The sequence below is a fragment of the Camellia sinensis genome, chromosome 7, assembly GCF_055761805.1.
Source record: "Camellia sinensis isolate YWXY chromosome 7, ASM5576180v1, whole genome shotgun sequence".
Taxonomy (NCBI): Eukaryota; Viridiplantae; Streptophyta; class Magnoliopsida; order Ericales; family Theaceae; genus Camellia; species Camellia sinensis.
This window is the reverse complement of record NC_138967.1, coordinates 14608595-14630282: the sequence shown is the minus strand read 5'-3', so window position 1 is coordinate 14630282 and position 21688 is coordinate 14608595. Positions and strand designations below refer to the sequence as shown.

The following is a 21688-nucleotide window of genomic DNA, read 5'->3' as shown; positions in this document are numbered from 1 at the left end:
TTTTATTTTAAGAATATAAAATTAATTTATAAACCAATCAAATTGTTACACATTAACAAAAATTAAACAAAATTTAAAAAATGAAAAAAAGAAAAAAGAATTACACCTTTCAACCTTAATAAGATGACAATATTTTACAATTATAATAATATATAAATGTTTATATAATATGCATCTTGCACTAATTTACTTGACACGAAACCACGATAACTTATAATGAATTTTCATTCAGTAGTTAATGAGAGTACTGCATGCTGTAACTTCCATCCTCCGAACCAGATGCATCAAGTCTCACTCTCGGTCAACTGTGTTTTCATCCCTTGCTGAGAAAGAAAAAAAACAAAAAAACAAAAAAAAAATACAACACATCAAACAAGGCCAGGAAATAACATCATATTCCTCCACCAAACAAAAAAAAAAAAAAGAAAAAGAAAAAGAAAAAGAAAAAGAAATAACATCAGCACAAATATTGATAACACCATATATTTCCAAACAAATGTGAAATGCTTTTGCAAGTGATTAAACACCAAAAGCACAAATAACTTGAAATATACAATTAAATTTGATTTTTTTTATAGCGTATACAAACTTATCTATCCGAGTAGAATAGGTATCCAAGTTTAGCTTAAAATCTTAACGAGTTAATCTAGAACAAAATTTTGACGAGTAGAGCACAAGTCAAGCTCATATCACTTGGTTCATTAGTCAGCTGTAGGAGGGAGGAACAACCACAGCCCTGTAATTTTGAAACAACCCCCAACGGTACAATCCACAAACTTTGCATCTTACCCAATATTAGGATCCTCAAACTTAGCTTCTTTGGAAATTATTTCAGACACATGCTCAAACTTAAGATACACTGTGAGTATCAGTGTTATTAAAAGCGCAACTAGGCGCGCGACTAGGCACAAAGCCCAGCCATGCCCACCCCTTGTGCCTTGCAGTGGTCAAGGCGAGGCGATGTCACTAAGGCGCGATTAAAGCGCACGACTTGAGCTAGGCGCATTTAAGCCCAAGGCGCAGGCCTTGAGGGCTTTTTTTTTTTTTTTTTCATACAAATTGGACCACCAAGATTTCATAGGTCAGCTACAGCAGATTATTTCCTTCAAATATACTTGAAGATTTAGCCCAAATCAGCGACAACGAAAGAAACACCAAGCCCTAATCCAAATCTCCAAAGAAGTTCTTCTCTTCCAGTCATCTTCCAGCGCAGGCCTCAGTCGTCTTCCAGTCCAAGATGTCCAAGTATGTTCTTCTCTTTGTTTCTTCGTCTCTTCTTCCCCTTTTCTCCGTCTGTTCTCTTCGTCTGCTTGTTCGTCAGTCTTTTCTGTCTTCTTCTTCTTCTTCTTCTTCTTGTTCGTCTGTTCTTCGTCTTCTTCTCCTTCGTCTCTTCGTTAGTTCTTCGTTTGTTCTTCGTCTCTTCGTTTCTTTTTTGCTTATACCTTCTTCTTTTTCTTTTATTTTTTGCTTTTCTTTTATTTATTTTTTATTATTATTTTTTTTTGCCTTCTCCTCGTCTGTTTGAACCTTTTTTTTATTCATTTATTTTTAATTTTGAATTGCTCTGTTTCTTCTCTACTTCTATGATTTAGATGGCATCCGAAAGTACAAGAAAAGATCCTGCATGGAAATATACACATCAGTTAGATCCTAAGAACCCAAATCAATTTAAGTGTAATTTTTGTGGTAAAATATCTAATGGAGGGGTTTATAGAGTCAAACAGCATCTTGTTGGAGGTTCAAGGAATGTCACAGCTTGTCAAAAATGTCCACCTGATGTAAGGGAAGAGATAAAAGAGTATATGGGAAACAAGAAAACACAGAAAGAGCAAATGAACTTGTTGCCTCATTTTGATAAGATGAACAATGATTTTGAAGAGGATGAAGATTGTAAGATTTAATGTATAACATGTATAGATAAAAGGAAAGAATAAATTGTGTATTGATAGATGTTGTTTAATGGTGTGTTGAGCTCTCTCCTTTATAGAGGAGAGGGAGAACAATTACAAACCGAAAGTAGAAGCACAAACCAAACAACATTTTTAAAGGTACATTATTAAAGCATACTAATTATTATACTAACCTAATTATTAAAGCAACATTTTACATATTATATTCTAACAGCCCCCCTCAAACTCAAGGAGGATAAGAACCAACTAACTTGAGTTTGGAGAGAGTAACAAAACAGAAAAATAAAATAAAATAAAAATAGGATATGAGACACTGTATGGTCGTGTCAGACCGTTGTAGAAGACACTGTATAGTCGTGTCGGACCGTTGTAGCAGCTAACCGGAATAAATGTCGGGACAGTTTATGGAGTCTTGCCAGACCCATGTAAAAGCTAACCGGAATCAATGTCGGGACAGTTTACAGAGTCTTGTCGGACCCATGAAGGAGCTAACCGGAATCAATGTCGGGACAGTTTACAGAGTCTTGTCGGACCCATGAAGGAGCTAACCGAAATCAATGTCGGGACAGTTTACAGAGTCTTGTCAGACCCTTAAAAAGTCGCACCCTCAAAAGGTGTGCCCAATCTATCAAAAGGCGTGCCATCAAAAGGCGTGCCCAATCCATAAAAAAGCGTTCCATCAAAAAGCGCGCCCATGTTGTCGTCTAGCGCCGAGCGGCGCATGATGCGCGTGTCTGCCTCTTCATCATGGTCTTTATAAACCGAAGCGGAGGCTGAGGCTTGGAAGCATAACAAACCAGTTGAAACCTCTTCGTTCTCTGAGAGCTTGTCGCTAAGAGCTACAAATCTTGAAACACTCTGTAAACACTCTGTAACCAACCCTTCTCTGAAACACTCAGCAACCCATAACATGGCCTCGTCTTCCCGTTCAGCTACCCAGAATATGGCCTCTTCGTCCCGTGGTCTGCTCACTCTCTTTACCGACCTCAATGAGTCAACAAGAGAGATAACTGGTGCGGTGGCCAGTGAACCTCAACCAAGCGCCTCTGGTTTTGCTCCGTTGAACTTTCCGATGCGGTTGGTGGAGCAAAAAATGGCGGTGCAAACTGATATTGAGGCCAATCAGTATACTTTGAAGTCATGTGTGGAGACCATGACGGCGGTCACAAACCTGTAGGACCGGCTGCAGAGTAGGACAAATGAGGTGCAACAGTTAAACGCCCAGCTGGCTCTGCTCCAACGCATGTATAAGGATGCGCGAGCAGAGATAAGTGTGCTAAAGGCGGAAAATAAGGAGCTGAAGCGGAAGGCCACCGTTATGTTCCGATTTGGAGGTCCGCCATATGCTGTAGTGGAGGAGCAGGGTGGAGTGATCGTGCCCAGTGGAGTGGGAAACACGGAGGCAACACTGTCAAGGGCCGCCCAGGACGGAGGCAAGAAGAAGAGACCGGCGGCAGAGTAGAGAAGAAAAATCCCACTGTTCCGATTTGTGTTGGTTTTGGTTTGTTTGGTTTTTTTTTTTTTTTTTTTTGTGGTGTAAAATGGTGATCGGGGTGAGCCCCGACATGAATAAAATGAGTTTGGGGTGCAATTCGTCTTCTTCCCTTTTTTATTTTTATTTTTTATTTTTATTTATTTATTTATTTTTTTTTTTTTTTGTGCAAAGAAATAATAATGGAAAAAAAAAAAGATGAAAAATAAAGTGAAAGAAAAATAAAAAAAAGAAAGAAATAATAAGAATATATGTGAAATCAAAACGAGAGAGTGAGGAAAAAAGGAGATTGGTTCACGTGGGTTTCTTGGCCCACGGTTTTGTGAAAACCTGCAATGGTTTTTTTTTGTTTTTTTGTTTTAATAATAATAATATATGAATGGCGAAAGCATGTGCCCCAGTGGGTTGGAAAGTGAAAAAAAATGAGAGAGAGAAAGTGGGGTACATGATGATGAGGAGGATAATAATAATAAAACGAATAAAAAAAATTGGTTTTGTGTAATGTGGTGGCTTTATTCAAAAAGTGGAAACTTTGTCCCTGAGTTGATAGAATGATGTATAGAGAGAGAGAGAGAGTGTTGGGTTTGGAAAGAAAGAGATAAAAAGTGGAGCATCTCTGCTGTGCTACCCCATCATCAGTCTCACAAAATAAAGGAGGAGAGAGAAAGTGGGTAGGCAACACAGGTCTTGGAAGTTTAGTATTCGGCTCCACAGCTCCTCCGGCAGAACTGACATCCACATTTTTGCTATCCGATAATTGATGATGAGTCTGTGCGTGCAGCTCTCTCTCTCAAAACACAGATCAGAAACCCAGAATTTGGTCAGTTGAACGCGGACTGACCACCCTATCTTTGGTTCTGGTTGGAACCCACTTGGTTCACTGAGCCACTGTACGACGAAGCCGAAAGGGTTGAAGAACGAGGCTCCGCCGCCGGAAACGGCACCGGCAAAGGAAGAAGCTGGCGGCACGGTGTCGGAGACAAAGGAGGCAACTTTTCTGGGCAAAGTAAGAGCAGATGGGTTACAGTGTTCTTCTCTCAGATGTCGATATAGTGTATTTGCAAAACCCTTTTTATCATCTTTATCGGGACTCAGATGTGGAGTCCATGACCGATGGTCATAATAACATGACAGCTTATGGGTATAATGATGTGTTTGATGAACCTTCAATGGGTTGGGCTCGCTATGCTCATACAATGCGGATATGGGTGTATAATTCTGGTTTCTTTTACATAAGGCCAACAATACCTTCTATTGAGCTTCTTGATCATGTGGCTGGTCGCCTTTCTCGGGAACCGAAGTCATGGGACCAGGCAGGTTTCAATGAGGAGCTCTTCTTCCCTTCACATCCTGGATACAAAGGTCTTCAAGCTGCTAGGAGAACATGGTCGGCATTCTCTGCTTCTCTCTCACCGATCTGGTGAGATGTCCTTCAAAAGCATTGTACGCGAGCTGAGGGAGATGAAAGATGGAATGGGGAGTATATCAAAACGAAGGGTGGAAGGCAAGCACTGGTGTAACCGAACCCGATCACATACTACCCCTGATGTAGCCCCTTCTGAGCCAGTTGAAGGTCACTCCCCGTTGGAGCAAGCAAATGTGGTCCCTGTTTCATGAGAGAAGTGAATTGGGGTTTGCTTGTCAGGGAAGGTGGGATTCCTTCATTGGCAGAGAAGAGAGCTCAGCAAGTTGATTGAGCCATTGTAAGGCAGAGAAGAGTTCAGCTATGGAATTTGTGGCAGCGGAGTGAAGGTATGTGTAGAGGTCCGGCGGTCGGCCAAGGCGAGGCTGTCGCCCGCCGGTGAAGCAGAATGACTAGGTTGTTAACCTTGCTCTGATACCATGTAAGATTTAATGTATAACATGTATAGATAAAAGGAAAGAATAAATTGTGTATTGATAGATGTTGTTTAATGGTGTGTTGAGCTCTCTCCTTTATAGAGGAGAGGGAGAACAATTACAAACCGAAAGTAGAAGCACAAACCAAACAACATTATTAAAGGTACATTATTAAAGCATACTAATTATTATACTAACCTAATTATTAAAGCAACATTTTACATATTATATTCTAACAAAGATGACATTGCTTATGAGGTTCATCGGCCTCGTGGACCAAGTGGTAAATCATTGCCAAGCAATCAAAATAGTTCTTTTGCTGGATCAAAAAGGTTGAAGAAGAAGGGGCCCATGGATGTATTCTACACACCCAATCCTGATTTTGTGGTGCAAAATAGAAAAGGAACACAAACAACAATTGATCACAATGATCCTTATAAGAAAGAAATAAGAGACCGAGCAGTGATAAGAATCACAAGGTGGATGTATGATGTAGGTATAGCTTTTAATGCAGTTAGTTATGATAGCTTTGGACCAATGGTTGAAGGTATTGGGCAGTATGGTCCTGGTATGAAACCTCCCAGTTTCCGTGAAGTGCGGGTTCCATATCTGAAGAAAGAGTTGAATCATACAAATGAGTTGATGAGGATTCATAAAGAGGAATGGGTGAAATGTGGGTGTTCCTTGATGTCAGATGGATGGACTTCGCAGAATGGGAGGACTTTGATTAATTTTTTAGTCAATTGTCCTAGAGGAACTATGTTTGTTGAGTCCATCGATGCTTCAAGCTATTCAAAGGATGGGCAAAAACTCTTCGAACTACTTGATAACTGTGTGGATGATGTTGGAGAAGTTAATGTAGTCCATATTATCACAGATAGTGCCTCAGCTAATGTGTTGGCTAGTAATAATCTTTTGTCTTGATTTTTAAAAAAATATGTACTTACTAACTAGTTAGTTAGTTAGTTTAGTTGTTATTAAATAATCTTCTGTGTTTTGTTTCTATAATTTTAATAGGTAAGTTTTTGGAGGCAAAGAGACCACACCTTTTTTGGACACCATGTGCAGCTCACTGCTTGGATTTGATACTGGAAGATATTTTCAAATTGCCACATATGAAGAAGATATTTGACAAGGCTATTCGGGTACACGGTTATATTTATAACCGTCCAGGTGTGTTGAATATGATAAGGATGTTTACACAGTTAAAGAATTTGGTCAAGCCTGCAAAGACAAGATTTGCAATAGCCTTTCTCACCCTATCTAGGATTCATCAACAAAAAAACAACTAGAGAAAGATGTTCACTTCGGAGGAATGGACAAGCTCCAAATGGACAAAGGAGCCAAAGGGTAAACAAGCAACACAGATTATGTTGATGCCATCATTTTGGAATTTGGCTGTCTACGCTCTTAAGGTCTCAGGTCCACTTGTGCATGTGCTTAGGTTGGTTGATTCTGAGAAAAAAACCTGCCATGGGGTACATTTATGAGGCTATGGATAGGGCTAAAGAAAGTATTGCAAAGTCATTTAATGAAAAAGAAGAAAAATACAAGAACATCTTTGAAATCATTGACAATAGGTGGAATATCCAATTGCATCAACCTCTTCATGCAGCTGGCCATTTTTTGAATCCGGAGTTCTTCTATTCTAATCCAAGTATTGAGCATGATACTGAAATCATGTCAGGGTTGTATAAGTGTGTGTCAATGTTGGTTCGAGGCACTGGCATTCAAGATAAAATCACTCAAGAAATGAGTATTTATACAAAATCTAAAGGTCTCTTTGCGATGCCACTAGCAATTAGGCAGAGAATGACAAGGGCACCAGGTAATCCATTTTACACCATTAACTTTTTCATACCTCTAGATTAAATCAAAAGTTTCTAGTTGTGCTAAAATTAGTTGCAATTCACAGCTGATTGGTGGTCTGCATATGGTTATTCAACCCCAAATTTGCAAAAGTTTGCCATAAAAGTTCTTAGCTTAACCTGTAGTGCATCTGATTGTGAAAGAAATTGGAGTGTATTTGAGCATGTGAGCATCTACCTCAAGTTTGGTGAATTCCCTTTATTTTTTTTCTTCCCCTTCTCATATGGTAAATTTTAATACATTCTCTTTTTCTTGTAGCTCCACAACAAAAAAAGAAATAGGTTGGAACAACAACGTCTCAATGATTTGGTATTTATTAAGTACAACAGACAATTGAGACGTCGATATGATATGCGTGACACACTTGATCCCATCGCTTTAACAAATATTGATGAAAGCAATGAGTGGTTGGTTGGGAGGACGGATGGAGAAGAGGATGAAGATAACGATAATGTGTTTGATGATGAAAATTTGATGTGGCGTGATGTTGCTAGAGCTTCTGGTGTTCGGGAAAGAAATAAGCGAACTAGATCAACAACTTCAAAGACACCATCATCATCGAGGGCAAGGCCAAGGGGTTCTAGATCATCAAATGCACGTCAATTGATAGATGAGGAAGAGGCAGATTCAGAGGAGACAGAAGAGGAAGATGTAGAATGATACAAATCCAATGATGAAGAAGAAGATTATGAATTGCGTACTGTTGATATTGAGGATGATGATGATTGTTAGATCCTCATTGGATAAATGGAAGCAAAGACTTTATGTTTTGTTGGTTTAATTTGTTGATGTTTTGAAATGCATGCTTAAACTTGAAATATTGTTATTAGTTGACTTTTAGGTCATGGATATTCGCTTTTTATGTTTTCAAATGCATGCTTATACTAATTTGTCTATGTTAAAATAGCGATATTTGTTGGTGTTTATTTTTTAAAATGTTCAATATTGCATTTTGTTTATGTTATACCAGTTAGTTATTTGCTTATATGTCTCATATTAAATTACATTATTTTAACTTGCCATGGTGCGCCTTACTTCGATAAAACCCGCGCCTCGCCTTGCGCCTTGCGCCTAAGGCCTCAAGAGACCTTGGCACCTTGGTGCGCTTATCGCTTTTAATAACACTGGCGAGTATAACAATAAAACTTTTCAATATGCTGAAACGTCATCATGAACTAGACCACCCCACCAAATCTCAATTGAAGGCTCAAGAAAGAAAGAGAGAGCAGAAGAGGAAAAAAAGACTATATTATGGGAACATAAATGAGTCGATCCATCAACACATCTTGCTTCTATATCGCAAGTTACACCAAGTATTGCACTAGACATCAATCCTAGAGCTTTTTAAGGGGACAATGGGGAGATCAAGAAGAACACAAATCACAATGAATCCAGTCTATGGCCCAAAAGATTACTACCCTTGTTGGGAAAAAATTAGTGTCGTTAACAAATTTAACTTTAGGTTAACTAATATGACAAGAAACAGAGTAAAATCATTACATCAACCATAAATATCATATGCAATCTAAAATCAATTCAAAATACAAGGTAATATTCATATTGAAAGAAAAAGGAAAAAAACGCACACCCTACACGCAATTGAATGTCATTATAAGTTGGACAAATCAATGGGTTTAATTTGAGAAATATACAAAGTACATTGTTAAAACATATATTTCTAATTTGTAGGCAAAATTGTAGTGAATTGATAATTAAATAGGTATTACAGTTTATGTAATTCAAATAGAATAAAACCAAATGAAGCCATTTTCTGCATTAAACGATTAAATCAGTTATCATTTTAAGTTGAACTAATGAAATAATATTTAACAATAACATGAACAATAATTTATGTTACTAAGTTTCACTAACATATTTTCTTTAGTAGTTGGACAAAAAGAATGAAGGTTTATATGGTTAAACCATGCATCTATATTTCTTCAGTTAAAGTTCACATGGTATGTAAGCAGGAATATAGCGATCCCGGGTTTACCCTTGTTGTACAGTGATCCGGACATGTGTCCGTGGATGTTGGTGGTTGTTTATTATTTTGTTTACATCCTTTTTACTTCATAATTGAGTTATAGGATGTGTTGGGCAGGTTTGTTACAGGTTGGTTGAGTTTAGAAACCAAAACTAGTTGCCCAGGTTTTGGCCTGTACGCTCGAGCGGGGGTTTTGGCGCTCGAGCGGAGATTACACCCATTCAGTATTTTCCTGTGCAGCGTTGTACGCTCGAGCGTGGTATTGGCCGCTCGAGCGGGGTTGTCTGAGTGCCGCTCGAGCGTAGAGTTGGAAGCTCGAGCGGAGGCCTGGTTCTGTATAAATGCTGGGAGAGTGCATCCGGCGCTCGAGCGGAAGTTTGGACGCTCGAGCGGGAGTCTGTGAGTGACGCTCGAGCGGGGTGTTTTACGCTCGAGCGGGAGACTGGGTTTAAGTCCCGAAATTGTGACTTTTCAAATCACTTTTTACTTTCTCTTCTCTCTTACTTTTCCAAAAACACCATTGTTGAGCCTCTCACTCTAGAACTCTACCTTCTCTCTAGGTTTTGATCTAGTAAGAGTGGTTTGCTCATCTTTGGCCTTTACAAAAAAGTTGTTGATCGTCGAGGGCTTCATTTTAATCTGAAAATCTCGGGTTTTGGAGCACGTTGGGTTTTGTCGTCTTCTCCTTTGGGACTCCGAATTTGAGGTAGGGATATCCTACTCCTCTCTATGGGTTTTGTCTTTAAATTTTGGTATTTTGAGATGTTGGGCTTGGTTTGGTAATTTTGTGAAAGTTTGGGGCTTTTGTGTAATTTTACAAAAGTTGGGGTTTTATTCATAATAAACCTAGATGCATGTTTGGCATGAAAAAAAATGGAATGATTGTTGAATCATTGATGAAAATGGGACCTAAGGGTTGAAATGTTAATTATGGGAATTGACCTAATTACATTGTTTAATTAATTGGGATAATTAATTGAGAAAAATGAAGAAATGAAATGTTGATTGAATATCCATTGTGCATTTATTTCCTGTTTAGAAATAACTGCTTTGGGCTATCGGTGGAGGATAGTCGTGATTGTTGTAGACAATGCATGATGATTAGGTAAACTGAAACTAATCAATGAAATGTGTCATGGAACTTGACTGTTGATAGAATACATTAATTGTATGTATTGGGTGATTGTATATAGAACCAATGTGTTTATATACGTTATGTGTAGAGGAGGAGATAGGGGATGTACTCCGCGGTTTTGGGGAAGATAGGGAATGTACCTCTAAACCGGATAAGTATTGGGAAAAGATAGGGGATGAACTCCGTAGATACAGCTCATATGCTTGTCTAGAGAAGTGAAGATAGAGCTCATATGCTTATCTTTGTGAAGTGTGGATACAGCTTATATGCTTATCTGTAAATGTGGGATATTGTTGTTATACATATCTGTTGAGAATGTGGATATAGCTTTTATGCTTATCTGAATGTGAGATATAGTTTTTATACATATCTGTGGAAATGATGATAGAGCTAGCATGCTTATCTATTGAAAAAGGGAAAATGAAAGGTAACTTAGACTCATAAGTTGTAAGACATAAATATGTGATTTATGTGATTGTATCAGTGTTGACCATCTATCAATTGCTAATATTTTAGTCATTGTCCATGGTTGGTTTAGTGTATTTCTACTGGGCTGTGGCTCACCCTATATGGGAATATCATTTTCAGGTGCAGGAAGCATGCCACCTCCAAGGACATAGCTGGGAGGCTAGTGGCGGACATACTTTTGTCGCTTAACTTTTGATGTATTACTTGTAACTTCAAGCCTAGGGCTTAATGTGTAAACGAGTTAGTACTCTTTTGTTGTAACCAAGTGTTAACTTGGAAAGCTGTAAACCCGTAGGGCATTTTGTTATGATGTTAACATGTAATACTTATGTAATGGAACTCTAATGAATAAAAGAGTGTGGTTAGTTTATATGTAAATGCATGTCTTATCTGATGGGTTTATTGTTGTTATTTTGAGGGCGTTACAACTTGGTATCAAAGCGTACCGGGTTCGAATACTTTGGGTACGTGGGAAGTGATTAGTATCACAATGGGTTTGTCTCGCTTAATAGAGACTTAGATGTAGTATCATATGCTATGTGCTTAATTGATAACATGCTTATGTGACTATGTGGGTATGGGATTTAATTTCTAGGATGTTGATTGGATCCTTGGGTTTCTGGGAGTCTTGTTGGAAAGGCACTTGATCAATGCTGTTTCTAACCGGAACTCTAGTAACGTCTCGGGACTATCATTATCCGGAAATGAAATTCGTAAGTGCTTATGTGTTTATGTGCTTATGTGGAGTGAATTACAGTTGTCCATGTATTAGGACGTGAGTGTTTAGTTTCGGCACATTTATGAATGTGCTAACGTTCTGTGTTGCCTTTATTAGGATGTCAGGACGAGGAAGAGGTGCTAGGCGTGGTAGACCTGCGAGGCAGGAAGTACCGTTACCGGGTGAGATTCCGGCAGTGCAGGAGGGAGTTGGGCAGGCCACTGTGGCCAAGCCAGTAGGTCAGCAGGCTATGGGTGCCTTGGCCAGAGAGATAGCAGGAGCTTTGGGTATTCTTAGAGCTAGGAATCAGGCAGCTGAGACAGGGCCTTCTTTCTTGAAGAGGGAGTTCTTCCGGTCTAATCCGGATGAGTTTATCGGGGATCCGAAGGAGCCACTGAAGGCTGATGAGTGGTTAGAACAGATGAGTAAGACGTTCGAGATGCTTGGCATTGAGGACGGAGCACTGAAAGTGACCTTGGCATCCTTCCAGCTGAAGGGAGATGCGGGTCAATGGTGGAAGTACGAGAAGGCTCGTGTTGGTGGTACTTGGGAGGCGTTTATAAATGCTTTTCAGGAGAGGTTTTTGTCTGCAGCAGCTAGGGAGAAGCTGAGGGATCAGTTTAGCCGGCTTAAACAGCAGGGCTTGTCAGTGGCCGAGTTTGAGGCTACTTTTACCAGTCTGTCCAGGTTTGCACCGGAACTGGTGGCGTCTGAGGAACGCCGTTGCTATGAGTTTGAGCGGAAGTTGAGGCGGGGCCTCAAGTTGAGAGTTGGTGGGTCTTACATTCGAGAGTATAGACACCTAGTTGATGCTGCTGCTCATATGGAGATTATGATGCAGGAGGAGGAGGAAGAACAGAGGGGCTCCAAGAGGAGCCAGGATAGTCAGAGTGATGGCAGGAGACAGAAGGGTTATAACCCTCAGCAGTCTCAGGGTGCAGTCTCTAGATCGACCTTTCCAGTGCCGAGTGTAGGCTCGGGGAGAGGCAGTCAGGGGGAATTCACTTGTTACAAGTGTGGCCAGCTGGGTCACAAGGTTTCAGTTTGCCCGCAGAAGGGTGGGGGTCAGAAAGCTGCTTCTTCTTCAGCTAGACCGCAGAGTCAGAGTTCGGGCAGGGGGCAGCCCTTGTCTTGTTATCAGTGTGGACAACCTGGGCACATGAAGAGGTTTTGCCCGCAGTTGAGTGCCACTTCGGGAGCGTCTGGTTCTAGGCAGACGCAGGGTTTTCAGCCAGCTCAGTCTGTGCAGGCCTCGAGGGCCAATCCGGGAGCTTCGTCATCCCAGTCTGTGCAGCAGTCGTTTGCTCCGAGAGGTGAGCAGGTAGACCAGGGGCCTACGGGGCGCGTGTATGCTGTTACCGCGCAGGATTTAGTACCGGCTCCATCAGTAATGAGAGATACTTTTCTGTTTTGCAACTCGGTTGCTAGTGTGTTGATAGACACGGGTGCATCTCATTCTTTTGTATCTGCTGCATTTGCATCGGTTTTGGAATTGGAGTTAGCACAGTTAGCATCTCCTATTTGTGTAGTATCGCCTTTGGGTGGTGAGTTGATCCTGAAACAGGGTGTTAGAGGATGTGATATAGAGGTCGCCGATTATAAGCTTCCTTTTCCGTTTGTTGTCATGCCCATGAAGGGTTTTGATGTTATTTTGGGTATGGACTGGCTATCGTCATACCGGGCTGTTATCGATTGCTACCGCCAGAGGGTCACGTTATGTACCTTGAGCGGGGAGTGGTTCCATTTCTTGGGAGACCGGGTTGGTAGTGTTTTGCCACCGGGGTATGATTCGCGAGGGCGAAGTGAACTTAGTAGTCTACTTGCTAGCTTTGAGAGTGGTGAGAGTGGTGAGACCCAGCATGTATTGCCGAGGGTGGTTTGTGAGTATTCGGATGTTTTTCCCGAAGACCTTGTTAGTTTGCCACCTCACCGAGAGATAGAGTTCTCTATTGATTTAGTGCCCGGCACGGCGCCGATTTCTATGGCACCTTACCGTTTTGCTCCAGCAGAGTTGGTTGAGTTGAAAGTTCAGCTCCAGGAATTGCTCGATAAGGGCTTTGTTCGCCCTAGTGTTTCACCGTGGGGAGCACCGGCACTCTTTGTTAAAAAGAAAGATGGTGCCTTGAGATTGTGTATTGACTACCGGAAGTTAAATCGGGCTACGGTTAAGAATAAGTATCCTATGCCCCATATAGATGATTTGTTTGACCAGTTGAAGGGTTCCCGTTGTTTCTCTAAGGTAGACTTGAGATCGGGTTACCACCAGTTGAGGGTCAGGGATGAGGATATTCCGAAAACGGCATTCCGTACGCGGTATGGCCATTATGAGTTTCTGGTGATGCCATTTGGGCTTACCAATGCACTGGCAGTCTTTATGGACTTGATGAACCGGATTTTCCGGGAGTTCTTAGACCGATTTGTTGTCGTCTTCGTGGACGACATCCTTATCTATTCGCCTTCAGAGGAGGAGCACGAGGAACACTTGAGAGTGGTGCTTGAGTTACTTAGAGCCCATAGGCTGTATGCCAAGTTTGGGAAGTGTGAGTTCTGGCTGAGGGAAGTCAAATTCTTAGGCCACGTGGTATCCGGGGAAGGGGTGTCTGTTGATACATCCAAGGTTGAGGCAGTGCAGGATTAGGCATAGCCTAAGAGTGTGTTTGAGATCCGCAGTTTTCTGGGATTGGCTGGGTATTACCGTCGGTTTGTGAAAGATTTCTCCAGGTTAGCGTCACCGTTGACTAGACTGACTCGGAAGGGAGTCAAGTTTGTGTGGAGTGAGACTTGTGAAAAGTCGTTCCAAGAACTGAAAGTTAGATTGACCACCGCTCCGGTGTTGATTATTCCGGAGAGAGGGTTGGGTTATGCTGTTTATTGTGATGCCTCACGAGAGGGTTTGGGTTGTGTGTTGATGCAAGAGGGGAAAGTGGTAGCTTATGGCTCACGTCAGTTGAAAATACACGAGAAGAATTACCCCACGCACGACCTAGAGTTAGCAGCAGTGATTTTTGCCTTGAAAATCTGGAGGCACTACCTTTATGGTGAGAGGTTCGAGGTATTCTCGGATCATAAGAGTTTGAAGTATCTGTTTACACAGAGAGACTTGAATTTGAGACAGAGGAGGTGGATGGAGTTCATCGAGGATTATGATTTTGAGTTGCACTATCATCCGGGAAAGGCCAATGTTGTGGCCGATGCCCTTAGTAGGAAATCCATTAGTGATGTTGCTAGCGTAGCCATCCGGGAATGGGAGATGTTGGGAGCACTTGGCGAGTTTGATTTGCTACTGGGCGAATCTGTTGAGGCTGCGGCCTTGTTTTCTGTTGTTGCGCAGCCTACACTTGTGATTAGAGTGTTAGAGGCACAGAGAGGTGACCTTGAGGTAGAATCTCTTCGAGAGAAGATCTCCAGTGGGAAAGTTGAGAAGGGCTTGACGGTGTATCCCGACCTGAGTGGGAGATACCGAGACCGTTTGTTTGTACCGGAGTCTTGCCGTGAGGAAGTACTCCGAGAGTTTCATCATTCGTGCCTTGCGATGCATCCGGGAGGTACTAAGATGTATCAGGATTTGGGTCGCCAGTTTTGGTGGCGGGGTATGAAGAGAGATGTGGCTGTTTTCGTATCGAAGTGTCTTACTTGCCAGCAAGTGAAGGCCGAGCATCAGAGGCCAGCGGGTTTGTTGCAACCCTTGCCTATTGCCGAGTGGAAGTGGGAGCATGTCACTATGGACTTCGTTGTAGGTCTTCCGAGGACTCAACGGGGTAGTGATGCTATTTGGGTGATTGTAGACCGGTTGACTAAGTCGGCGCACTTTATTCCTATGTGCGTGAGAGATTCAGTAGATCATCTTGCCGATTTGTATGTTCGGGACGTAGTGAGATTGCACGGGGTCCCAGTAACGATCGTCTCAGATAGAGATCCTCGTTTTACTGCTAGGTTGTGGCAGAGTTTGCAAAGTGCCTTGGGCACCAAGTTGACCTTTAGTACGGCTTATCATCCTCAGACTGACGGGCAGTCCGAGCGTACTATTCAGATCCTCGAGGATATGCTTCAGGGTTGTGTCCTGGACTTCAGTGGGACGTGGGAGAGGCACTTGCCATTGGTAGAGTTTGCCTACAACAACAGTTTTCAGTCTAGCATCGGTATGGCACCGTTTGAGGCCTTATATGGCCGACCGTGTAGGTCTCCAGTTTGTTGGGCCGAGGTGGGTGATGCACCTTTGTTGGGTCCGGAGTTGGTTAGGGAGACGACGGAGAAAGTTGAGCTTATCCGTAGGAGGCTTGTTACAGCCCAGAGTCGACAAAAGAGTTATGCCGACCGTAGGAGGAGGCCTTTGGCGTTTGAGGTGGGTGATCATGTCTTTCTGAAGATATCACCTAGACGAGGCCTGATGAGGTTTGGGAAGAGTGGGAAGTTATCCCCTCGGTTTATTGGTCCTTTTGAGATCCTTGAGAGGATTGGTGAGGTTGCTTATCGATTAGCCTTACCACCGCCGTTGTCCAGAGTGCATGACGTGTTTCATGTGAGTATGCTTCGGAAGTATGAGCCAGATCCATCACATGTGCTGGATTGGACTGATTTAGAGGTAGATGAGGATGCCTCGTATGAGGAGAGACCGGTTCGGGTCTTGGATAGGCGGGACCAGGTCCTGCGTGGCAAGACCATTCCTTTGGTGAAAGTCTTGTGGAAACATCACGGAGTGGAGGAAGCCACTTGGGAACGTGAGTTGGAAGTCCGAGAGAAATATCCGGACTTGTTTGTTGATGTGTGATCTTGTATTTAAATTTTACATTTTGTTGAACTTAAGAGCTTCTATATATGTCTTAAGTTGTGAAACATTGAAAATGTTTTGATTATTGGAAGTATGTTTTGGAACTTGCCTCATATGGAAGTTGAATGTAACATTATATGTGTTAAGTATATTGTTGACATTGGAAAGATAGTGCATAATGTTGATGCATGTTGAAAATACATATGTTGTTTACATATTGTGATATGTCTCTTGTTAAAGGGATGGGATGACCGGTAATGGGTCGAATTGTTGAATGTTAAAGTGTAACATTGTTTAAAATGGAGGAAAACTTGTTTTTGAAAACTTGTGCTTAATTTCGGGGACGAAATTCTTTAAGGGGGGGAGGTTATAGCGATCCCGGGTTTACCCTTGTTGTACAGTGATCCGGACATGTGTCCGTGGATGTTGGTGGTTGTTTATTATTTTGTTTACATCCTTTTTACTTCATAATTGAGTTATAGGATGTGTTGGGCAGGTTTGTTACAGGTTGGTTGAGTTTAGAAACCAAAACTAGTTGCCCAGGTTTTGGCCTGTACGCTCGAGCGGGGGTTTTGGCGCTCGAGCGGAGATTACACCCATTCAGTATTTTCCTGTGCAGCGTTGTACGCTCGAGCGTGGTATTGGCCGCTCGAGCGGGGTTGTCTGAGTGTCGCTCGAGCGTAGAGTTGGAAGCTCGAGCGGAGGCCTGGTTCTGTATAAATGCTGGGAGAGTGCATCCGGCGCTCGAGCGGAAGTTTGGACGCTCGAGCGGGAGTCTGTGAGTGACGCTCGAGCGGGGTGTTTTACGCTCGAGCGGGAGACTGGGTTTAAGTCCCGAAATTGTGACTTTTCAAATCACTTTTTACTTTCTCTTCTCTCTCTTACTTTTCCAAAAACACCATTGTTGAGCCTCTCACTCTAGAACTCTACCTTCTCTCTAGGTTTTGATCTAGTAAGAGTGGTTTGCTCATCTTTGGCCTTTACAAAAAAGTTGTTGATCGTCGAGGGCTTCATTTTAATCTGAAAATCTCAGGTTTTGGAGCACGTTGGGTTTTGTCGTCTTGTCCTTTGGGACTCCGAATTTGAGGTAGGGATATCCTACTCCTCTCTATGGGTTTTGTCTTTAAATTTTGGTATTTTGAGATGTTGGGCTTGGTTTGGTAATTTTGTGAAAGTTTGGGGCTTTTGTGTAATTTTACAAAAGTTGGGGTTTTATTCATAATAAACCTAGATGCATGTTTGGCATGAAAAAAAATGGAATGATTGTTAAATCATTGATGAAAATGGGACCTAAGGGTTGAAATGTTAATTATGGGAATTGACCTAATTACATTGTTTAATTAATTGGGATAATTAATTGAGAAGAATGAAGAAATGAAATGTTGATTGAATATCCATTGTGCATTTATTTCCTGTTTAGAAATAACTACTTTGGGCTATCGGTGGAGGATAGTCGTGATTGTTGTAGACAATGCATGATGATTAGGTAAACTGAAACTAATCAATGAAATGTGTCATGGAACTTGACTGTTGATAGAATACATTAATTGTATGTATTGGGTGATTGTATATAGAACCAATGTGTTTATATACGTTATGTGTAGAGGAGGAGATAGGGGATGTACTCCGCGGTTTTGGGGAAGATAGGGAATGTACCTCTAAACCGGATAAGTATTGGGAAAAGATAGGGGATGAACTCCGTAGACACAGCTCATATGCTTGTCTAGAGAAGTGAAGATAGAGCTCATATGCTTATCTTTGTGAAGTGTGGATACAGCTTATATGCTTATCTGTGAATGTGGGATATTGTTGTTATACATATCTGTTGAGAATGTGGATATAGCTTTTATGCTTATCTGAATGTGAGATATAGTTTTTATACATATCTGTGGAAATGATGATAGAGCTAGCATGCTTATCTGTTGAAAAAGGGAAAATGAAAGGTAACTTAGACTCATAAGTTGTAAGACATAAATATGTGATTTATGTGATTGTATCAGTGTTGACCATCTATCAATTGCTAATATTTTAGTCATTGTCCATGGTTGGTTTAGTGTATTTCTACTGGGCTGTGGCTCACCCTATATGGGAATATCATTTTCAGGTGCAGGAAGCATGCCACCTCCAAGGACATAGCTGGGAGGCTAGTGGCGGACATACTTTTGTCGCTTAACTTTTGATGTATTACATGTAACTTCAAGCCTAGGGCTTAATGTGTAAACGAGTTAGTACTCTTTTGTTGTAACCAAGTGTTAACTTGGAAAGCTGTAAACCCGTAGGGCATTTTGTTATGATGTTAACATGTAATACTTATGTAATGGAACTCTAATGAATAAAAGAGTGTGGTTAGTTTATATGTAAATGCATGTCTTATCTGATGGGTTTATTGTTGTTATTTTGAGGGCGTTACAAGGAATCATTTGACGTCCTGATATCAAGAAAAATGCACCGACTACAGTTTGCTTCAGACCATTTAATATGCTAGTTAATAAAAAAGGAAAAGAAAAAAGGATCAAATCAGTAGAAGATCCCAACCCATTAAATACAAAGATGAAATCCAAATTGATTGATATTAGAAAAAAGCAAGTGCTATTCCATACAAAAGCAACTTCCTCGATTTGAACTTTTTTACTTCTACATGAGCAGAAGGCACAAGGAAATGAATATGTAGAGAGATTATATCATGATTCTCTCATTGCCATCTTTCTGTCCTCTTTCCCATTTGATTTCAATGCTCTTAATCTTTTGCATTGAAGTTTTGTTCTACTGCGACTACTGTTTTCCAGGATGCACAAGGAATAAAATAGGTATTTCGGCCAGGCCAAAAATGGCTACACAAATCAAGTAAGGGCGCTTACGTAAATTGTAGATTTAGATAAATTATTAAAAGAAAAATATTTACATACAAATCATGAATCAAGTATGATCCAGGATTTGGGTGGATTAGGGAGGAAGGAACCCATCAAAAAAAACACTACCCAAATCCTTGATCCAAGGACAGGCCATCAGTTTTTATTTTATTTTATTTTATTTTTGTTTCTGGTTTCCTGAAACATATTTGGATGGTTAGTAAATTAATCTATCTATCCATCTATCTATCTAAACCATTAAACTAAAGATGGGAGAAAAATAACACTTACGCCAGGCCAAGACGACTGCCAACAAAACCTCCAGCAAGACAGGATACAATCATCACAACTGGCACAATAACAAAGCAGCAATACTTCATTTATATATATATATATATATATAACAACAACAGCAAGTGCGAATTCAAAAGAATCAATAATACAAAAACCCAAACTTACTGACTACTGCTTTCTCGCTACATCTCCTCCTCAAAATTTCATTAACAAACCCCATCTTTGGCTGTGAAATTCTTCTAATTCTATAAAACAGATGAATCAATCGGATTAAATCAAATCAAAACAAAACAAATACAAAGCAGAAAAGAAACCATGAATGAATGATTTCCACTCCAAGAAACGCAATCATCATCAATCAATAAATCAAAATTAATATATAAAAACAAAGATCTATGGAGAACAATCAAGAAAGATTAGGGTTTCAACATATACCCTAAAATTGACGCAGAATCAATCCCTTCTTCTTCTGCTCGCAGCCTCTTCTCCTTCCTTATATAGGTTTTGGGATTATTTAGGGTAAATTACACCTTGCCCCTCTTTCTGTGTAACCACTTTCCCACTTTCATATTTTATGTTTAAATTTTTTTCTAATTTACTTCTCAATTGAACCCTCCCGCCCTTCTTCTTCTGCTCGCAGCCTCGTCTCCTTCCTTATATAGGTTTTGGGATTATTTAGGGTAAATTATACCTTGCCCCTCTCTGTGTAATCATTTTCCCATTTTCATATTTTATGTTTAAATTTTTTTCTAATTTACTTCTCAAGTTAATTTTTATACAAAATTAAACAAAAAAATATCATAATAATTATCACATGATATAAAAATATATTATTATATTAAAATTTAAGTTTATCTTAGAAGTGTACGTCATATATAATAAAATAGTTTTATACTATGTGCATGTTTGGGAAGTGACTATTTTTAAGTTTTTTTTGGTTATTTGACTATTTTATAAGGTTATTTTAGTTTTTGTGTTGAGAAGATAGAATAAATTTTTATTTGAGTTGTTGTATTGAAAATTGTGTTTGAAATGATGGCATAATATAAAATGACCAAACTGCCCTCCGTTCAGGCCCAAATAACAAATGATAGAGATAAATGTATATTCATCAGTTCTATTTTTTTTTGGATATGAGCTACACAAAGGTTAAAAATGCTTTTTCAAATTACTTCTCAATTGAACCCTCCCGCCCTTCTTCTTCTCGCAGCCTCGTCTCCTTATATAGGTTTTGGGATTATTTAGGGTAAATTACACCTTGCCCCTCTTTCTGTGTAATCATTTTCCCACTTTCATATTTTATGTTTAAATTTTTTTCTAATTTACTTCTCAAGTTAATTTTTATTCAAAATTAAACAAAAAATATCATAATAATTATCACATAATATAAAAATATATTATTATATTAGTGTTTAAGTTTATATTAGAAGTGTACGTTATATATAATAAAATAGTTTTATACTATGTGGTTGTTTGGGAAGTGACTATTTTTTAAGTTTTTTTTGGCTATTTGACTATTTTAAGAAGCTATTTTAGTTTGTGTGTTGAGAAGATGGAATGAATTTTTATTTGAGTTGTTGTATTGAAAATTGTGTTTGAAATGATGGTATAATGTAAAATGACCAAACTGCCCATCGTTCAAACCCAAATGACAAATGATAGAGATGAGAGAGATGAAGGTATATTCATCAGTTCTATTTTTTTTTATATGAGCTACACAATATTTAACTTTAACTCAATTTTATTTTCATCTCTCCAATAATGGATTGATTGAGGGGTTGACACTGGCAACAATCACCCTAAAATTTTGAAAAAAAAAATCCTTAAATATAATAGTAATATTAGTTAAGAATATATTTAAATTATATGAATTCGTTATACCAAAATATTTTTAATACTCGTCTCCTTATGAAAACAGAGAGATATGGAAGAGAATTTTTGTATGTATATTTATTATTGATATGTCTATCTGTGTTGTTTAGCTCCTTTATATAGAGGAGTTACAAGCCGAAAGAGAAAACATTAATGATGAAAGCATTACTAACACAATGAGTAAAGTAGCACTAACATATAATATACTAACAGCTACAATCGTGGCTAACCCACTGATTGTGGAGTTTAACACAACAAGGTAAATTCCTTCAATTACTCAATATGATTTCCAACACTCCCCATCAAGTTGGAGAGTGAATGTTGAGAAGTCCCAACTTGTGACTTACGTGATTGAAGCTATCCCGCCCCAAGGATTTCGTAAATATGTCTACAAGCTCATCTCGTGAAGAAATGTAGTTTAGAGAAATTTCACCAGCTTGTAGCTTCTCTCTCACAATGTGACAATCTATTTCAATATGTTTCGTTCTTT

At 39.9% G+C, this 21688-nt stretch overlaps 1 long non-coding RNA gene across 1 annotated transcript; it reads right to left on the bottom strand.

Annotated features, from left to right (window-relative positions):
• Window positions 1–19982, bottom strand: LOC145794972 (uncharacterized). Its single transcript, XR_014334995.1, has 4 exons — window positions 19762–19982; window positions 19492–19571; window positions 19324–19381; window positions 1–323 (listed from the first exon to the last, which is right to left on the bottom strand). It is a non-coding gene; the product is annotated as an uncharacterized LOC145794972 (long non-coding RNA).
• Window positions 19983–21688: the final 1706 nt, after the last annotated feature.